The sequence below is a fragment of the Rhinolophus sinicus genome, linkage group LG06, assembly GCF_036562045.2.
Source record: "Rhinolophus sinicus isolate RSC01 linkage group LG06, ASM3656204v1, whole genome shotgun sequence".
Lineage (NCBI taxonomy): Eukaryota > Metazoa > Chordata > Mammalia > Chiroptera > Rhinolophidae > Rhinolophus > Rhinolophus sinicus.
This window is the reverse complement of record NC_133756.1, coordinates 21,796,623-21,817,325: the sequence shown is the minus strand read 5'-3', so window position 1 is coordinate 21,817,325 and position 20,703 is coordinate 21,796,623. Positions and strand designations below refer to the sequence as shown.

At 39.0% G+C, this 20,703-nt stretch overlaps 1 protein-coding gene across 2 annotated transcripts in view; it reads right to left on the bottom strand.

Annotated features, from left to right (window-relative positions):
• ZFYVE9 (zinc finger FYVE-type containing 9) overlaps window positions 1-19,752 on the bottom strand; it is a 126,155-nt gene extending 106,403 nt beyond the window's left edge. For both annotated transcript variants that reach the window (XM_074334715.1, XM_074334716.1), the window contains exon 1: window positions 19,346-19,752. The gene's annotated coding sequence lies outside the window, so the exon portion shown is untranslated. The remainder of the gene's footprint in view (window positions 1-19,345) is intronic.
• Between the last annotated feature and the right edge of the window lie 951 nt (window positions 19,753-20,703).

The following is a 20,703-nucleotide window of genomic DNA, read 5'->3' as shown; positions in this document are numbered from 1 at the left end:
ACATGACTTGTATTCATCTTTGTTATCGGTATATATTGAGTATTACAATTTTAATACAGTTTTTTCCTTTCTTAAAATGTGTACATATATTTTTGACACCCTCTGAATTATCATCTGCCCTTTAATCTCAAAAAAAATTAACACATTGGCAACTTAATTATTTGAATACTTTATCTCAGCCATGGTTAACCTCTACAGTTCACTGTGACTCACATGCACATAAGCTTTTATAATAAACCACTGCCTCCATGATGTTAAGTCTTCTCAGAGACAAGTGCTTCTTGATGTGATCTATATACATAACAATTTACTACTAGTGAAAATCACTTAAGCATCAAAGCTATACCAAGACAAATTTCATTTATTGTTCACAGCATATATGATGGGATCAATGTTTTATTTATCTATCAACAGTATTAACATACACAGAATCTAATCCATATTACGCATCAGAATTAAAGCTAGAGTATCTAACAGAACCCAAAAATATATGAAACATAAACCAACAGAACTGAATTGACAAACAGACAATTCAATAGTAATAGTTCTAACCTTCAATACCCCACTTTCAATAATGGATAAAACAACTAGGGAGAAAATTAGGAAGGAAATAGAAAATGTGAACAACATTATAAGCCATCTAGATCTAACAGACATCTACAGAACACCCCACCCAACAACAGCAGAATATACATTCTTCTCAAGTGAACATGGGTCAAAACAGACCACAAATTAAGTCATAAAATAAGCCCTCAATAAATTTTAAAGAATTGAAATCATACAAAGTATTTTTTCTGACCACAATGAAATGAAATCAGAAATCAATTCATGTTAGGAAATTTGAGATATTTAAAAATCTGTGGAAATTAAACAATTCACTAAAATTAACCAACAGGTCAAATAATAAATCACAAAGAAAATTAGAAAATATTTTCAGATTAATTAGAATGCAAACACAACACACCAAAACTTATGGAATGCAGTGAAAGCAATGCTTAGAGGGAAATTTATAGCTATAAATACCTTTTTTTTTTTAAAGTAAAATTTCAAATAATAACACCTAACTCTCCACCTTCTTAAGAAACTAGAAAAAGAGGAACAAACTAAAACCACAGGAAGCAGAAGCAAGAATATAATAAAGATTAGAGTGGAAATAAAATTTAAAAATAGAGAAAAGCAACAAAATCAAAAGTTGGTTCTTTGAAAATATCACCAAAATTGACAAATCACTAGCTAGACTGAAGAAAAAGAGAGAAGACTCGAATTACTAAAATCAAGAAGTGAAAGTGGCGCTATTACTATTGATCTTACAGAAATTATAAGATTTAATGTATGAGATTTTCAAAAAGATTATAAAACAATACTATGAACAATTGTATACGAACAAGTAAGACAACCCAGATGAAATAAATTCTTAGAAACAAACTACCAAAACTGACATAAAAAGAGACTCTGAACAGACCTGTAAACAAGTAAAGAAAATGAATAATTAATTGTAAAACTTCCCACAAATTATGTTTTAAAACTTCCATGCCAAGCCCAGGCAGGTGTGGTCAATGGTGACTTCTACCAAATATTTAAATAGCAAATTAATACAAATCTTTCACAAACTTAACCCAAAAAACTAAAATAGTAGCGAATACTTGCCAATTCCTTTTATGAGGCCATTATTACACTGATAGCAAATCAGACAAAGACATTCTAACAAAACTATAGATCAATATCCCTTAGAAATATAAAAGTAAAAATCCTCAACAAAACACTAGCAAACCAAATCCAATATATAAAAACACACAAACCCTTGGCCTTCATGGAGCTTACATTCTAATGGGTGGAAATGCATAATAAACAACATAAACACGTAAAATATATGGTACACTAGATGATACATGCTAAGGAGGAAAAGAAAAAGAAAGATTGGGAATTATAATTTCAGGTAGGGCAGCCAGAAAAGGTCTCAGTGAGAAGGTGACATTTATGTCAAAATCTGAATGTCAAGAAGCAACTCTAGGAATATCTAGGGGAAGAGACTTCCAAGCAGAGGGACTAAGAGCAAGTTAAATAAGGGGAAAGGTAGTAAATGAGCGTGTGGGGCTTATGGGGGGATCAGATAAAGGTTAGCAAACTGCCAATTATTTCCCACAAAAATCAATAAAACAATTTCAATACACTAAAAGAATCCTGATAATCCATCTATAATTTGCTATTAAGGAATCTAATCTGTAACAAAACTGTTTGTTTTCATTTTCAATTTTAACTTATGAGAGATTTTAATAATAGTTTCCTTAAACAAGAGCTGTATTAAATTAAAAGTCCCACCTCAATCCAAAGGCAGCCCCAAATTTCACACAGAAATCACTATATTAAGTATGATGACAAAATATATATAATACTACAAAGCGACAAACACTTTTAATTGCTTTCATTTCAAGAATCTGCTGAAAACATTCCACCGATCCTAAATTTATTCGCCTTTTCCCAAAGGAGCTAGAGAAACAAAGATTTTTTGCTCCAAGACTCTCACAGGATTTAAATGTCAAAAGATCAACTGCTATACTTTTTTAAGAGTTTTGTTCAGAATAAGAAAATGGAACACAAGCCTTAAAACTAGTTTTTGTTTTTTTTAAGTCATCAGGCTAGAGTTAATAGGTATGAGCAAGCTGTAAAGTTAAGTATTCAGACTAAAAACAAGGAAGGATACAGATTAAGCATATTATTAAAACATTTTTAATGATTAAGTCAGTTAAATACTCAGTGGAGTTTACCTAACCAGGTTGTTGAATTTACGAAAGTTTAAAAATAAGCTAGATAATCTTGTAAGGTAAAGTTCAGGCTGCTTGAAAGTGTCCAAGCACAAACTTGGATGAATTTAGATCACTCCAAGTGGTTCTTAAAGTGTGGTCCACAGACTCCTGGAAATCCACAAGACTCTTTCAGGAAGTATATGAGGTCAAAACTATTTTCATACGTATACTGCATCATTTGTGTACACCTGAAATTAATACAATGCTATATGGCAACTATATCTCAATTTAAAAAAACAGTATTTTCATACCACTAAAACATAACATCTTAGTACGCCTGTTTCAATGTGTTGACATTCGTTTGCAAGGATAGACACATTTGCACACTGCAAAAGCAATGGTGGGAAGAATTGTTTGCACCTTAACATAAATCAAGGCAGCAACACCAAATTGTACCAGTCATATTCTTCACTGCCATGCGCTCTCAGTCTAAAAAAAGAATGCCAGTTTCACTTGACCGATGAAACAATAGAAATTATTATTTTTGTTAAATCTCAACTCTTGAGTAAATGTCTTTTTAATAGTCTGTGTGACAAAAAGAGAAGTACAAATAAGGTAGTTTTGCTGCATACCAAAGTGTGATGGTTGTCTCAAGAAAGCACTTGCACAATTGTTTGATATGTGAACTCCATTAGCCACTTTTTCCATGGAACATGATCTTCAAAGAAAAGAGGGAGCTCAAGAGAGAGCAGAAGTATCAGAAGAGGAATCAAAGAAGAGAAGATAGGTAAAATCTAAGATATGCTTCCAACCCTCCAATAATTGATGGCACAGCCTAGAAGACAACTAAGTTTAACATTATTTATTTATATTTCTGTCTCTTCAATAATTCTTATCTCAATCAGGCTACTATGTTCTAGGAACTATGCTGACTACTAACTATTGAACTGAACCTGAAATATTAAGCTTTTCTGTTGTAAGAATCCACAGGACTCTAGATCAAGGTGGTACTTACTATTAGCTGCAGAACCCTAATAACAGTACATAGGAAAGTGCTCTGTTTGAAGTTAGTAGCCAGAAGATCACTGCAGATACACCTACCCTATGAACTTGCCTTGTGTCTCCCCTTTACTTATTCTCAATCATGATTCTGTAGACCCCTCTGATCTAATTCAACCATATTTTTTCCAGGTTTCAACTGATTTATTCTGTTTCCTTCCACACATGCACATGTATCTCTATACGCAGGCACACACACAATACCCTCCTGAGCCGATTGTTCCAGGATCCCATAATCCTCCCAGTGGGACTTTTATTTCTCTAATGCAGCATCAAAGGAAATCAATGGGGCCCCTCCATCAAGTTGCTTCTTATTTTTCCCCATTGATGTCTCTTATTTCTTTCCCTTGTCTAATTACATTGCTAGTTCCTCCAAAAGTGGTGACGATGGACATTTTATTTTATTTCTGACTTTAATGGGAATTCTTTTAGTGTTTCGCCATTAAGCTTGATGTGGGTTTTTTACTATATGCACATAATTAAAATCAAGAAGAGGCTAGTAGCTCCTTAATGTTGTTGTTATTGTTCAATAGTGGTCTATTCTTAATTTTTTTTTCTTTTTTACTGTGGTAAAATATACATATAACATAAAAATTTACCATTTTAAACACTTTTAAGTGTATAGTTTAGTGGCATTAAGTATATTCACATTGTGCATCATCATCTCCATCCATCTTCAGAACTTTTTCATCTTCTCAAACTGAGATTTATACTCATTAAACACTAACTCCCCATTTCCTCCCTCCCCAAACCCCCTGGTAACCATTGTTCTATGTTCTTTTTTTTTTTTAATTTTATTGGGGAATATTGGGGAACAGTGTGTTTTTCCAGGGCCCATCAGCTCCAACTCATCCTTCAATCTAGCTATGGAGGGTGCAACTCAGCTCCAAGTCCAGTTGCTGTTTTCAATCTTTAGTTGCAGGGGGTGCAGTCCACCATCCCATGTGGGAATTGAACTGGCAACCTTGTTTGTCGTTAAGAGCTCACACTCTAACCAACTGAGCCACGTGGCTGCCTCAGCGGCAGCTCAGCGGCAGCTCAGCGGCAGCTCAGCGGCAGCTCAGCGGCAGCTCAGCGGCAGCTCAGCGGCAGCTCAGCGGCAGCTCAGCGGCAGCTCAGCGGCAGCTCAGCGGCAGCTCAGCGGCAGCTCAGCGGCAGCTCAGCGGCAGCTCAGCGGCAGTTCAGCGGCAGCGCCTTGTCTTCAATCTAGATGTGGAGGGCGCAGCTCACTGGCCCATGTGGGAATCAAATCGGCAAGCTTGTTGTTCTGAGCTCACGCTCTAAACAACTGAGCCATCCGGCCACCCCCATTGTTGTACTTTCTGTCTCTATGAACTTGCTAATCATTATTTCAGGAATGGGAAATTCTGAAAGGCTGAGTGATTTTACCAAGGTGACCTAACTGATTTCTGTATAGGTAAAAGTCAAAAGCAAGCACTTGGAAAGAAAAGTGGTAACCATCTGTAGCCAAACAGATTCACTTCATTTCCTTTTTTGCCTCGGGCCTAGCCTTGGTCTGCTGAATTTCTGCATGGTATTTATTTGACAAAGTCTCTCACAATCTTTTAACGGACAAATGTAGAAATTTGGGTCATATATCAATATGGTTAATGAATTCTTAACAGGCTAAATAGTGTCAACCATTAATACTTATCAATCTGAATGGCATGTCCTATAATTTGATTCTTGATCCTATTCTGTTCAACGTTTTTATTAATAATTTGGACGTGGCCACTTGTAGCACAATGATGAAATCTGTAGTATGATATGAAAAAAAACATGACAGCTGAATCTGTTAGATCAAAGATCAGCATACAAAATATCTAATCAAATTAAAATGAACTAAATCTAACATGATGCTTTATAGAGACATATGGTTCTACATTTATGCTCAAAAAGACCCAAACTATTGAATGATCTATTATAGAAAAAAAGCCAGCAGGAAACAAGCTTGTATAATCTCAGGCTATGCTATTAGAAATGTACATATTGGGGTGGGGGGATTACACACTGCAGGCTGTATTGATCAACAGCATAGTTCATTTCAACGAACATTCACTGAGCACCTACTACTCTGTTTCCCTGAAAATAACATCTAGCTGGACCATCAGTTCTAATGCGTATAATTTTGGAGCAAAAATTAATATATATATATATAATTAATATATAATATAATATAATATTATATATTATATTATACCGGGTCTTATATTAATTTTTGCTCCAAAAGACACATTAGAGCGGATGGTCCAGCTAGGTCTTATTTTCAGGGAAACACGGTACTATGTGACAAACCACACTTGAAATACTGTTTTTAATTCCAGTCCCAAACACGAGATTCATGTCACATAATGACAAATATTTCCAAGAGAAAATAACCAAGAAAATAAGATGTCTGGAAGTTTTTACTTATAAAGGATAAAAGCAACTTAGGAAAATTTAATCAGAAGATAATTATAACAATAATACCTAACATTTACTTAGCACTTATATGTGGCAGTCATGGCAGTGTGTCCCTTGAATCTCCATTCAAGAATGAGATACAGCTTTTCAGCTGCTAGGCATTCAGTTAGCTGACAGCCTCCAGCTGCAGTCCCTTCAGGATCCCTAGCTACCAAGCTGAGACCACTCTCTTCCTGGGCAGCCCAGCCAATGACTGATCACAGCACCAGCACTAAGGCAAAGCCACTTCTGTCAAATGCAGGACTCCTCTAATGAAAAAGTTTTGCTCGGGAGTCTTCACTGGGTCTGAGACTCTCCCTGCCCATTGTTTCCTCCCCCCTTCCCTATCACAGGAGACCTCCCCATCCCCCACATACTTCTTGCGTTCCTAACTCTGTTTTGGCATCTGCTTCCAGAAGAACTCAAACTGGCACAGTTGGTACCAGAAATGGACTGAGAAAGCAAAAGGTAAGATGGGGTTTGAAAACGAGATCATTTACTGTCCCACTGGCAATGCGAATCTCATTCTGGGTGGTATATGAGGCATGGACAGTCCCTGGCACAAGCTGGTGGCCCAAATGCTGAAACTTTCTTGGGGGAATGTTCCCAGAGAGGAAAACTCTGAAAGATGTAAAGATTCCAGATATTTGAAAAGTGTGAAGAAAACAAAGCATATAAGAACAATGGAACTGGCTGGCTGATAGGTTGCAGGGACTCCCTAGAGGGGGCAGGTAACAAACAACTGGAATCTAAGTGTGAAGGCCAGAGGGCTCTCTAGTAACTCACAAAGACGTCTTTATCACTTACAGAGGGAGAGCAGGAAAAGATAAGACCAACCTCAGGATAAAGACTGCAATGCTTCAAAGGTGACTGAATGCTCAGCCAAGGCAGGTTTGTTATGCCAGAGTCAGGCCCTGGTTTGGAAAACATGGAAGCCTGTTAGATAGGGACATCTACCATGGTTGTCCCTGAAGATTTTTGATTCTCCAGACTCCTCTGACCTCCCTCCCCCCCCCCCAAGAGTCTGCAGAGATAACATTAACACTTCCAACTGTGCAGGAATACACTTAAGAAGCCTCTTGGCTGCGAGGCAAGATGGCTAAGTCCTCAAGATTAAGAACAGTGCAACACAATAGCCAAAAAAAAAATGTATATACACACACAGTCCCTATTTGTATATATACATATATACATAATTTATAAATTTATGTATATACAATATATATGATATATTTACATATTATTTATGTATATATTTTATTATATAAAATTTATGTAACACACAGGATTTCCCTAAGTCCTTCCCTAAAAGGACCTATGGCTATCTATTTAGGTGACCGCATAATGGAAAAGGAAAATACCCAGACACATAAAGAACTATTGGTCAGAGTCTGAAATGACACTAATATCTGGAGACCTAAAACATCCCTACGGCCCTATTACAAGGGAAATAATACAGGAACTAAGGGATAAATAGAGTCCTGGCCAAAGTCTAGCTTACAGTGGGTCCACTGGTCCACAGACCCACCCAACAGTCATTTCCCCAGTCCCTGATTATATAAATGGGATTGGCATACTTGGCAGTTGGGGTAACCCCCACCCTGGATCCTGGCCTGTGGAGTAAGAGCTACCATAGGGGAAAAGCCAAGTGACACCTGAAAATATCTCCCATCCCCTGGCCAAAATAGTAAATCCAAAACAGTACTGAGAAGTGAGTGAGTGAAGGTAAGAGGAATGGCAGAGACTAGCACCACCCTTAAGGATGTCAAAGACGCAGAGGCAGTGGTCACTTTCATGTTTGTTTAATTCACTAGTCTGGCCTCTGCAGAACCAGTTGGATCCTTAAGAATGATTACGACTACTGCAGGTTTAACCAAGTAGTAGCCAGGACCATAGCGGCCATGCCAGATGTAGTATGTTTGCCATAGCAGATAAACATGGTACATAGCATGCAGCCATTGATTTGGCAAACAAATTATTTCCTATCCCAACCAAAAACAGTTCACTTTCACATGGAATAAACAATAGTATACATTCACAATTTAGAGTTACATTAATTCTCCTACTCTGTCATAATTAGTCTGAAGAGATCTGGACTCAGAACAGCATGTTGATCCATTAAATCAATGACATGTTGACCGTGCAAGATGAGCAAGAGAAGGCTAGCATATTAAAGGACATGGCAACATACATGTGCTCCAAAGGGTGGGAGAAAAACTCTACAAATATTCAAGGATCTGCCTTTTCAGTTGAAGTTTTAGGAATCCAGTGGTCAGGGTCATGCCAACACATCCTCTCCAGAGCAAAAGACAAACTGCTGCATCATGCATCCCCCACTACAAAAAGGAAACACAACACGTTCTATACACAGGAATATTGCTGTAGCCCATGTACTGGGTAACATGAAAGGGTGCTAGCTTTGAGTGGGGGAAACAACTCTGTAGCACGTCCAGATTGCAGTGCCAGCAGTACCTACACTATTGGAGGTATAAATGCTGAGAAAAGATGCAGTTAGAATTTATAGCAAGCCCCAGTGGGAGAATCACCAGTGCAGGCTCCTGAAGTTCTGCAGGAAAGTCATGCTATTAAAACAATTTCTGATGTAGTACTGGGCTCTGGTAAGAGATAGAACACTTGGCCACTAAGCACCATATGTCCACAACTGCCCATAATGAGTTAGGTTCAATAGGACTCTCCAAGTCATCAAGTCAAGTGAGCTCAGCAACAATCCATTATGAGATGGAAAAAGTACATCAAAAATCAAACCCAAGCAGGACCAAAGGCCACAAGAAAGCAACATAAGTAAACAGGCAAGACTTCCTGACACCTATCACAGTCCTATCAGCACCCTTTCCTCAGCTCACACCTATAGCTACTTGGGGGATCCTATATATATGCCCAACTTAAAGAGGAAAAAGATCCAAAGGTTGGCTTATAAGTAGGTCAGCTCAGGATGTGAATGCAAGCTAGGGGGGAAAAAGGAAAAAAACAAAAACAAAACAAGCTTCAAGGCATGACCTTGACAATGGGAAGGGAAAATCTTCCTAAGAATGGAACTTCAAGTTACGCACCTGGTCGTGAACTTTGTGTATAAAGAAAAGTGGCCTGAGGTAAGAATACATACAGACTCATGGGCAATAGCAAATGGACTGGCTAAGGTCAGGGGTCTTTAAGGAAAAAGACTGTACAAGCAGAGGCAAATGAATGAACATATGGGAATGGGCACAGAGCATGAAAATCTTTTTCACGCGTTAATGCCCACCAGAAAGCATCCAATGCAGAAGAGACACTGAACAACCAACTAGACAAAATGACACAATTAACTTAGTCACCCCAGAACTGGCATGATGAGGACATAAATGAAGACACTATATGGCATAAATGAAAATGGAAACAGGAAGGAGGCATGGACTCCCACTTATCAAGGCCCAATCAGCCTACTGCCACCTCTGAACACCCAACCAATGAGTAACAAAGACCAACACCGAGCCCCCAGTACAGCACTATGCCTCAAGCTGACCAACCATCCACTAGGTGGCAAGTTGACCACATTGTGTCCTTCAGAAAGGCCAGTGATTGACCCTCACAGGAATGGATACACATATTCCAGGTATGGGTTTGCCTTTCCTACCAACAGAGCCCCAGCCACACCACTAAAGAAGGGCTTACAGAGTTCCTGATTGACAGACATGGAATCCCACATAGCATCCAAACAAAGGAACCACCTCATAGTGAAGGAACTGTGGTGGTGGGCCCATAACCACAGGATCCAGTGGTCTTGTCACATAACAGCACCATACAAAAGTAGCCAGCCTTACAGAGTATTGGAATATCCTACTGAAGATACACTAGATGTTCCAGTTCAGAGACAACTGGATGTGGTATATGCACTGATTCAGAGCTATGTTCCCAATAGGAAGAACACATGAATCCAAGAACCAAGAGGTAGAAGCAGAAATTGCTCCCACTTACCATCATCCCAACAATGTACTAGAGAGCTTTGTGCTTCCCCTCCCCACAATGCTGGATGCTACAGAGTTAGAGGTCCTGGGCACACTTCTGCCACGATCAAGATCATACTGAACTGCGATTTATAGCTGCCGCATGGACATTTGGGACTCCTTGTGTCCCGGGACCAGGCAGCAAGAAGAGTAATCACTATCATGGTAGAGTTAATTAACCCTCATCCTCCAGAAGAAGTAGAGCTGCTGTTACACTGTTACTTAATGGGAGAAAGAAGGAATATGGGTAGAACCCAAATGATTCATTTGGGTACCACTTGATACTCCTTTGCCCAGTTGTGACTGGGAATGGACAAATCCAACCACTCCAGCCGAAGAGTATGGTTCTCAGACCCCTCACAAATGAGGGTTGGGTCACACCACTAGGTAAACCACTATGACCAGCAGAAATGATAGCTAATGACAAAGGAAATTTAGACTGGACAGTGGAGCACAAGAACCACTGTGGCACTGAGACCAGGTACAGAGACGAGGGCCAAAGTCTGTCTCACTAACCTACTTCTTCTAAGTTTCCCATTAGGAAGAGAAGTCCATGGAACATTGGAGAAGCTTTTCTCAGAAAAAGTTTGGAGACACAGATCCATGAAGTACAGGAAATGGTCTGTGGCAGTCATTTGGATCTCCCTTCAAAAAAGAACTTGCATTCGGGCGCAACAAGCACAGTTAGCTAACTTCCAGCTGTAGCATGTTCAGAATTCATCTCAGATTTCCAATCCAGGCCATACTCTTCTTGGGCAGCTCCTAGCAAGTAACTAGTCATGGTGGGTCCACTAGAACCTGGCCATTTCTTCCCGATGCATGACTCCTCTAACAGGCAATTTTTGCTCTGGAGCTCCCTGCTGGGTTGGCTGAGATTCCCCCCCCCCCCACCTACATCACAGACTGAGGCTCTCTTTCATCAATTTGGCTTCTTTTTGTTTCCTTTCACAGGCATTTCATTCTATTCCCCATAAAATCTCTTGCGCTACTAATGTGTCTACTTCCCAGGGGACCTAAACCAACATACTATAATTAGCTCTTTATGATTCAGTTCATTTAACCCACTAAAGTAGTATTGTTAGTCTCATTTTACAGATGAGAAAAACTGAGGCACAGAAAAGTTAATTAACTTGTCCAAGATCACACAGTAAAAGCAGTGTGGAGCTAAAATTTGAGCCCAGGCAGTCTAACTCCAAAGCCTGAGCTTTTAATGACTATGCTCGGGAAGACAATACATTATCTTGTCATCTTTAGATATTAAGGTGAGAGTAATTACTCTGTATAATTTTAGAGAACAAAAGGATATGAGAGAAAAGCAGATTTTTGGCTAAATATAAAAGCAATTTTCTAGTAATTAGCAGTAACCGACAACAGAATAAGGTCCTTCATAAGTAAGCAGGGCCTACTGCCTGAGGGTTCAATGGATATTGTGAGCATAAGGCTTTATAAAACAGATAAAAGTTGACCTAGATTAGTATAAGGTGTACTGCTAAGTATTAAGTGGGAAAAAGGGGTCCACGGCCACTAAGTTTGGGTAATATACTGTTGAACGAAGTTAAACAAGTTTCTTTACTTTTACTCCTCCATTTTAAAAATACAAATGTGTATTTGCAAATCTCTACCTGAGAGATATAGTAGTACGCTGAAAAACCCAAACTTATTTGATTAAAGAACATTTGCTTGCTCCTGGTGTAGGATGATTTCTTCCCAAAGTCAAGATTCCAAGGACTCCAGAAGAAAAGGAAACAAGGAAAAGGATAACAATTTTTTAGCTGTTTAACAATTTTCCAGCTAGTAATGACATCATCTGTCTATCTAGTATATGTCAATATCAGCATCTCCAATACCTCCAGGGGGGGAAGACTATATAAAAATGTTCTCACTAAATTGCATTTCATTCTTCTGAATACAAAACATGCCCTCCTTTGCTTTATCAACAAAGTCTGTGAAGATTTACAATAATCAGTCCACATTTTAATTACTGAATTCTCACTTTATGAGCAATATAAAAGCTCTAATTATTTCACGTGTGCTACTGGTGATGTGGTTATTTTCATATAACATAGCTCTAGATGCATTTTTCTCAAACACATACACACTATCACAAGAAAGGGCAGAAGAAAAAAGGTAACAGGTAGAGAAAGAGGCCTCAGGCACAAACTACTCATCCAGCTAATTTTCAGAGTTTCTATGTTTGTATTCAGTAATACATTCTCTTTATTACAGGGAAAACTTTTACCTAAATTACAATCCCTTGGTCTTGGTTCTCCTATCTTTCTCAGCCCACTGCCCCCACTCCCGTGTTCTGTTACGTCATTACTGCCTGGAGTTGTCTACATGCCGTTTATCTTTTCAAAATTCAGTTCTTTAGAAACACTGACTAGAATATCAGATGTGAAAGGGAACTTAACATCTAGTCCATCACTCATTTTCAGATCAGAGAAATGAGGTCCAGGGATCAGTTATTAGGTTGGTGCAACAGTAACTGCGGTTTTTGCAATTATTTTTAACCCTTTAAACCGCAGTTACTTTTGCATCAACCTAATATATTTTTCTAATAATAGCAAAGCAGGCATTTATCTGCTTCAAAAATACCAGTATGTGCAATGTTTTACCACAATAAAATATTTTTTTAAAAAGAAAAAAAAAGTACATGAAAGCTAAAGTTCCCAAAACACACACACACATACACACCTCTTTCTTATACAAAATACTACATGCTAGTAGTATACTTCAAAGGCAAATATCCACCAAAGTCAATCGACTAATTTTGTGCTTTCCTAATATGAATACTTCCTAAAGCACTACAAAAATTCTAACATAAACAGAACAGGGGGAGGTTCATATGATGAAAAAAAGTGTGTTTATAATCAGAGATACATGGATTGAATCAATCACCATTGTGGGCTTAGGAAAGTAAAACTGTCCAAGCCTCTCAGTTTGCTCAGTTGTAAAACAGGCATAAATACTATGATATTATAGAGTCATTTTAAGAATCAGAAATAACATACATAACACACCTAGCAGAAGGTGGCACACTGCTGACAAAGCTTTTGTATTACATAAGTAATACAAGGTAAAAGAAATCAAGGAAAACTTCATAAACCTGGAATCTTGGAAGGATGAGATAGTGGAGCATGCAGGAACAGGAGTGAGGAATGATTAGGTTGGAACCAAGACTTGAAGGGCTGTGCCACATTAAAGAATCTCAACCTTGTTTTTTAGACATAGAGCAGAAATTTCCAAGGGTGACCTCATAATAACCTCAAAAACAATTTACCTCAGCTATTAATTAACAAAACAAAACAAAACCTATGGGCAGTTACTATATCACCAGAATCACAAAAAGCTCAAATGATGTATTTTGAAGTTTTAAGGTTTTTCTCAAACTGGCAGTGTTTTACTTCAATTATTTTTTAGGGGCTGTTTCTCTTGTTGAATTGAAAATGAAAAATGAAGATTAAAGTTTACATAAACCCTAACAGAATGTTTTCAAAAAACTGTGATACTGCTTGCTCTTTATTTCAATAAAAAAAATTTCTGAGATAGGCTCAGCTGTACTTTGAAATAATAAAAAATATATACCATTTACTCTTTATTCATTTTAATAAAAGGAATTCTGGCAGATAAACTACCAAACCTTAATCATGAGCGGTTAGAAAAGAACCATATTACAAATAGAAAAGCATACCTTTTCATTAATCCCAACAAAAAAAAACACTCCAGGACTGCTGTTTTTTGTAACTTTATATAGAAATTATTGCATCCAAAGCAACCAAAAGATTGTATAACAAACCAGTGCAAGCCTTTCAGCTCACTCAGTTCAAAGTCAGCACTAAGAGATCTGAAAGTGATCATAATCAAGTGGCAAAATACTGTGGATGATCCACTGTGTATAGAACGAAGGCCCAAAACTTGCACTGTTTACTCAAACAATGTATCCCTACAGTATTTCCTATTTTGAAGTAACTCTAGAAACATGAGCAAGTCATTACTACTGTCTTTAAACTGCATCCCACAAAACCCTCATAGAAAAGCTTTAATACCTCAAATGGGAACAAATAGAGGACTATGCTACATAGAAAAATAAAGATCAATGACTAATCTGTATGTATATAAATTATATATCATGGAGAGGTAATCTGTCAGTGCTGAATGCTTAGAAATATTAATCGCTAAATATGCAACTGGACTCTAACTTTTTAGAAATATTTTAGCATTAAAGGAAAACTAAACTAAGGCAAACAATTTTTTGTTAAGTGATAATTCTTAGAATATAAAATATAGCTGAAGTCCGCCCACCACTATCCCCATCACCACGCAATATGGTTAACCAGTTCCATTGAGTTCTGCTTATGAATGATGGTTATGGTGATGAATGGATAAATAAAATGTACTACATTCATACAATGGATTATTTGGGAATAAAGAGAAATGAAGTACTGATAAAAGCTGCAACGTGGACAAACCCTGCACATACTATGCTAAGTAAAAGAAGCCAGTCACATATTGTATGATTCCATTCAAATGAAATGTCTAGAATTGATAGGCAAATCCAGATGCAGGAAGCACATTAGTGGTTGCTTAGGACTGGGAAGCCTGGGGGGGAATGGGAGTGACTGCTAACGGGTATAAGTTTCTTTTTAGAGTGATGAAAATGTCTAAAATTAGATAGTGGTGATTTGCACAATTCTGTGAATACACTGACAGCCAAAAAATTATATACTTTAAATGGGTCAATTTTATGGTATGTGAATTATATTTCAATAAAGCTGTTACAAAAAAAAAAAAAAGAGCCTTATCTAATAGTTTAAATTTAATTGAAATATATGTGTTCTTTACTTCACATTTCATAGCCTCTCTATAATTGTTATTATTTCAAACTGCCAGAAGAACCCACAGCTGAATATATGCAAACTTTCCCCAATTTATTAAAAATTCTAAACTCATTTCACCATTTTCTTAGGTCTTACTTCCTAAGACTCCTTCCCTCAAAAGGTAATACATTTCCATTTAAATTTAATTTTTTAAAATCTAATGCATGGATTTACTAGTTCTGTATTTTAAAAAATGTAACATAACTACCACCACAGGGGCAGCCGGATGGCTCAGGCTCAGTTGGTTAGAGCACGAGCTCTTAACAACAAGGTTGGCTGGTTCAATTCCCGCATGGGATGGTGGGCTGTGCCCCCTGCAACTAAAGATTGAAAACAGCAACTGGACTTGGAGCTGAGCCGCGCCCTCCACAACTAGACTGAAGGACAACTTGACTTGGAGCTGATGGGCCCTGGAAAAACACACCATTCCCCAATAAAAAAAAATAAAAACATTAATAAATAAGAAAAATCTACCATCACAGATATTAAGTTAAGGATATACCATCATAAATAATAGGAGAGAAGAAAATATGACAAATCACTATAGAATTACTAACTAAAGAAACTACTATAGTCCAAAGCGTAGGTCCACAAAAGCATGTTTCAAGCTTAAATAAACAAGTAAGGATTTTAAACTAAAAGGCAATTTACGGAAAAAATTTTTAAGATTTTAAAACTAGTTCTGTAATATAAAATCCTAAATGTCTCAAAATCCCCATCAACATTCATTAAGTTCTCCTTTTCCCTTGCCCAATATGAACTGTCTCATTGATTATTACATACTAAGAATGTAGCTCTATACCGGGGGTACCAAAAAAATGTATACACGTGACTTGTATTCATCTTTTGTTATCAATATATATTGAGTATTACAATTTTAATACAGTTTTTTCCTTTCTTAAAATGTGTGTAAATTTTTTTGGCACCCTCTGTATTAACGCAAGTCAGATACACACAAAAAAAAATCAAAGATCATGTAAAACTCAGAAAATAATTTATATTAAGTGCACCCTATACAGTAGCTAATTTTTAGCTAAAAGTCAAATGGGAAATGTATGTAATAAGATCAAAATAGTTTTCTATCAAAAATTTCAAAGAATTTCAAAAGTAGACTCATTCTTTAAATAAATTAAGGCTACCAAGTTTTAAGTCACACAGAAATTTCAATGCCTGGTTTTTGTTTTCTCCAAAAGGAGGAATGCAAATGAACATTTATTGAGCACCTTCTATGTGACAAACAATGAGCTAATTGCTTTTGATTACTTTCATCTCATAGAACCTGTTCCACTTCTCAATGAGAGGTGCTATTATTACTCCAGTAGTACATAAGAAGAAACTCAGGATCTAAATGTCATATTGCTCTAAGAGTTGTAGTAAGGATTCCTGCCCACATCAACTCTACACTCTGCACCACATAATGCAACTAACAACCATAAAACACACACACACACACACACACACACACACACACACACACACACACAAACTCATCATCATCCCTTTATGAACGTAAGAATTTAAAATCCAGGAAATGTTAAATGTTAAAACCCAGGAAATTATCTTTTTAAAGCGCTTTGTGCCTTGCAACTAGTCTGTATCGAGCACCTTACAGGTACCAAATAAAAGTTTACTAAATGGAATGAACAGTGGTAGCTTAGCAACACAGGAAGAAATGGGATCATCTCCACTCATTCTGTCTTTTTAAAGGAATTAATATAAAACTATCACTACCAGGCAATATATACAATTACTTTCTTAAATAATAAAACTCTGAATCAGAAATTGGAAAAGGAAAGACCGTATATAAAAATTATTAATATTCTTAAAGAAAAGCTACTGAATTAAACATAGAATCCTTAAAGAGAGATCTAGCATGTTCTACACCATTACAACACTTGCCTGACCCTGCCCTGTAACGATTAATTAAATATGTCCTACTTCCACAATTAGCTACTTGCTAACAGAGACCTTGGTCATTTTTGTGTTTCTCAGAACACCAAAGAAAAGACCTCACACTTAAAATTAACAGCTAAAATTTTATAATGATCTTTTACAGATTAAAAAAATTTTTCAGATGTACTTACCCTAAAAGTCTTGCAATATAACTGTCTGCATTTTACAATGACACTGAGATCCAAGGAGATTAAGTACCAAGGTAAGTGACCAGGTATCCTTTTATAACAACACTGCTACCACAATGGGCTCTCAATGTTTGTCGACTGAATCAGCTGTCCCTCGAAAATCATCCTTTGTCTTTCTAAGATTAAAACACCATTATCTGTTGCTATGAGAAATGATTGTATTGGCTGCTTAAGATTGACTAATAGCTTTGCTAGGAAACAAAAATGTACTTTCATTCGGCTTGCCAAAGTTAGTCAACTTTAAACTTATATCAGTGATTCTCAAACTTTACTCGGACTAAGAATAAGGGTGCTTGATAAAAATAAAGATCCTTAGGCCACTATCATCCCTAGAAATTCTGATTCAAGGGGCCAGGATCTGTATATTTTAATAAGCACCCTCAGCTGATTCTAATGTTGGTAGTCTTTGGGGACACACCGAGAAAAACGGAATTAGACTATTAAAAACCTAAATTAATCTACCAAAATATCTAATCAAGCCAATTTTTTACAATTATAAATAGTTAAGCAAAATCTTACAAAAACAATACAGGCTACCACATGTAACAGAATAGGTCCTTAAAAACATTTACTACACCAAACCTCCCTAGACCTCAGGAGCTTCCCATGATGCACTGGGGTTCGTAGGTCCTCCCCATGTTATTCTGTTTTAACTGATGAATTTTTATAGATCTAAAACATTTTTATAGATCTAATACAAACACCTGGATGTTAAACAGTAAAATGGACAGGCTGTTAACTTTGAACCTCATATGCAGAAATAATAATTTAAAAATCACCAACAGTACAAACCCATTTTAAACCTTAAAAGACCATCAAAATGTACTATGAGATTATGGGTGACCTTTCCCCCATTAAATATTTATGGAGAGTCTACATGGGTACTTTTCTGTACTTTCCAAGTTTTCTACTAGCATACTTATTGTTTTCATGTTTATAGACGTTTTAGAAGTACTTATCATCAATCCTACAACCTTCACATACCTAACAGGAAAACAAGAATAACCACATTTATCATAAACCACAAACACCCATATATCTGACTTGGAGTATCAAAGTGTAAACGCTAACTTTTTTTTACATTAATACCAGGACAAATTATTTAAGTTCTAAAATTCAGAATAAACCCATTTCTATCAGGTATCTGTTATTAGTATAGTAAGCACGACTTTTTAAAATCATCTCGCTATCTATTTAGGTAGAACCTTTTTGAACCGAGGACTGAGGCATTAAAATATTTACACTTATTGGAGGAGAAGGGGTGGGGGGGGGGGGAATAGACCTTTGTGGTATATACAGATGCATATAACAGATGCATATATCTCTATATGTCGGTATATATCGACATATAGAGATATATGCATCTTTATATATCTATATACAGATATATGTGTATATAATTGTGAGAGCATTTATCTAGGAAACTTAACATCGTAAAGCTGGGATGCAGCTTTCTCCAAGGCAGACCACGCTTCGAGGCTAAATGTAATAGAAGAAGGCAGGGATGAGCTACCGGCAGGTGATGAAATTTCACCTCAAATAAGACGCAAAAGGCTGTTTTCAACCCAGTCAGATCCTGAACGGCACTCCAGGGGTACCAGGCGCTTTCAGGGTCACTCACTTTCTGCACTCCAATTCCCACCCTGCCCTCCTGCCCCTCCCCCCGGGACTCTGCGGGACTCAGTATGCGGCGCGGAAAAGCCAAGGCTGTTTGCAAACAGGCGTCCTCTGCCTCCCTCCGGGAGGTACGTGCAGGGCCCGGGATAAGAGGCTGCGCTCTGCCCGGGCCCAACCCGAAGGATGGCAATGCCCCTCCAGCCCACTGCTCCACACATCGGGCCGCGCCGGAACCGAGGCCGGGGCGAGGGCTTCTCGGCGGCGCGGGGCCTAGTCGCCCCCCACGCGCCTCCAGCCTCCCAGGGGTCACGGGGAGAAGGGGCTGAGGCCGAGAGCCGCGGGGTGGGGGAGGCTGCCGCAGCGGCTGGACGCCCCGTCCGCCCGGCTAGAGGGCTGCCGCCCGGGCCCTCCCTCCCCAGAGGCCGAAGGCCAGCGAGCCCAGGATCGCGCCGCGCCACACTCACCTCGAACAGCGGCCGCCGCCGCCTCAGCATGGCCCGGGGGGTCGTCCCTGAGCCGATAGCGTCCTCCGGAGGGCACCGGCGCGGCCCCAGGCGTCGCCGCGAAGCCTCCCACTCCAGAAGGGGCTGTGATCGCCGCTGCTGCTGAGGCCCAGCGCCTGCCGAGCCGCATCGAGCTCCCGGACCGCCGCAGCCACGCGGATCCCGGAGGAGCTCCACTGAGCAGGGCCGTGGGCTCAATGCTGCGGCGGGACTACAGAGGTGCTGCAGGCGGGGATCCTCCGCGAAGCCTCCAGCGTCGCCTTGGCCGCTCCTGCCGCCGGCGCTCCTGGGCCACAGCGCCCCCTGGACCCCAAGCCCCGCTACGGCAGCGGGACTGCGGCGGCCGCCGGGGCACGACCGTCAGAAAACGCCAGGGAGCGCAGTCTGGAAAAGGCCCGGGCGGCGCGCTCCAAGCACCGCCCACGGCCTCCCGCCGGACCCCAACGACGACCCCCCGGAGGCGGAAGTCCCTAAGTCCCTACCCACCCTGGCGACCCCGGGTCCTCAGACTCCGAGCACCTTTGTACATTTTCTTCACTCCAGGACGTTTGAGAACATTCCTGTCACTCCGACCCGTACCTGAGAGTAGGAGTGTGAGGGAATCTCCTCGTTTTCATCTCTCGTGATTCCAGGGGTATCCCTTCTAATCCCTTCAGTGTGTCTGGGTGTAAGAGTGACCCAGCACCAACCCTTTTACACACACACACACACACACACACACACACACGTATCCTCTACCAAAAACAGATGAAGGAATTGAATTGTCTTTGACCTTAACTTTTTTGGGCTCTACTCTGCAGATCATTACAGAAATTTCCTGCAGATACCAAACCTTTAGGCCCTAATACTTTCCCCCCCAAATAGCAAAAAGATAATATTCCAAGCAAGAGAAGAGAATAGCCAATGGGTTGTCCTGAAATTCATAAACAACTTAAAGGTAAGAAAAGACTCAGCCATCTTTTCTAACTAACCCCCTCCCTCATTCCCACCTTTACTCTTCCATCTCACAGCCTGAGGAAATTGTTATATTGTGGGAGCTGTGGAATCATTCTTTTTACATATACCCCATATTCAAGCCCACTCAAACTCTAGGGTGCAAATATCAGAACCAAAAAACAAAAGAAGCAAAAAGATCGTCAGAGGGGAAGTAGGGAATAAATTCTCCAAATACTCTTTCTCAAATTTTTCCAAATACATTATTTTATCATAGAGTGGTACAATAAAGTGAGCAGGGATTTTGGTAGCAGACATATCCTCATACTACCAATTCTAATTCTGCCATGTTTATGACCCTGGGCAAGTTACACATTTCTGAACCT